The sequence below is a fragment of the Dioscorea cayenensis genome, chromosome 19 (genome assembly GCF_009730915.1).
Source record: "Dioscorea cayenensis subsp. rotundata cultivar TDr96_F1 chromosome 19, TDr96_F1_v2_PseudoChromosome.rev07_lg8_w22 25.fasta, whole genome shotgun sequence".
Taxonomy (NCBI): domain Eukaryota; kingdom Viridiplantae; phylum Streptophyta; class Magnoliopsida; order Dioscoreales; family Dioscoreaceae; genus Dioscorea; species Dioscorea cayenensis.
The window spans coordinates 17461334-17462484 of NC_052489.1; the positions used below are offsets into that span (position 1 = coordinate 17461334).

At 45.1% G+C, this 1151-nt stretch overlaps 1 non-coding gene across 1 annotated transcript; it reads right to left on the reverse strand.

Moving 5' to 3' along the window:
- Positions 1 to 385: 385 nt before the first annotated feature.
- On the reverse strand, positions 386 to 492 carry LOC120250750. The gene has a single exon (XR_005533089.1). It is a non-coding gene; the product is annotated as a small nucleolar RNA R71 (small nucleolar RNA).
- Between the last annotated feature and the right edge of the window lie 659 nt (positions 493 to 1151).

Genomic DNA, 1151 nt, shown 5'->3' on the forward strand with positions numbered 1-1151 from the left:
AGAACAAAATGAACAACAGCGAACATTATCCGATTATGCCAGACCTTCAGTATTGGCGACACAATCGAGTATTGTGCGTCCCCCGATTACAGCTCAGAACTTTGAGTTGAAGCCGGCATTCATCTACATGTTGCAGGAATCCGCACAATTCAATGGTTTGGCCGATGAGGATCCAAACAGTCACATAGAGAGCTTTCTCGAGGTGTGTGATATGCTGAAGATAAATGAGGTGATGGATGATGCCATCAAATTGAGAGCCTTCCCATTTTCCCTGAAGGGGAGAGCGAAGCAATGGCTACACTCATTACCTAGAGCATCAATTACCACGTGGGAGGAGATGGTGGAAGCTTTTCTAGCTCATTATTTCCCTCCCGGAACATCAACAAAGCTTAGAAACGAGATCTCAGCCTTTGTTCAGTTGGAATTGGAGTCTCTATTCGAGACATGGGAAAGGTTGAAGGAGCTCCTGAGAAAGTGCCCACAACACGGATTCCCGGAGTGGATGATTGTTCAAACCATTTACAATGGTTTGAACCCGAGTACAAGGCAACTCTTGGATGCGGCAGTAGGAGGTACCTTAGGTAGCAAGACCCCTGATGAGGCCCATCAGTTGATTGAAGAAATGGGGTTAAACAGCTACCAATGGAATGCTAGGGAGAAGAAGAAAGTGGTCGGTCTCCACATCAATATTCCTTAGGTAGCAAGTTCCTGAGTTTGTTCAAGCAACTCCTCATCAATATTCCTTTTGTTGAGGCATTGGCCCAAATGCCTAAGTATGCGAAGTTCTTGAAAGACTTGTTGACTAACTAGAGGAAGTTGGAGGAAAGTGCTTCTGTGATTCTAGATGCTTCATGCTCGGCGGTGTTGCAAAAGAACATGCCGAACAAGAAGAAAGACCCGGGAAGCTTCATCATTCCGTGTAATATTGGCAATCTAGGTGAAGAAATGGCATTGACGGACTCAGGGGCTAGTATTAACGTCATGCCATACACTTTCTTTCAAAAGCTAGGCTTGGGGGAGCCTAGGCCTACTCGGATAACTTTGCAACTAGAGAACCGAACAGTGCGACATCCGAGAGGCATCATTGAAGATGTGCTTGTTGATGAGTGTCTAAATGTAGATGTTTTCATGCATATATCGTATTCACTTTG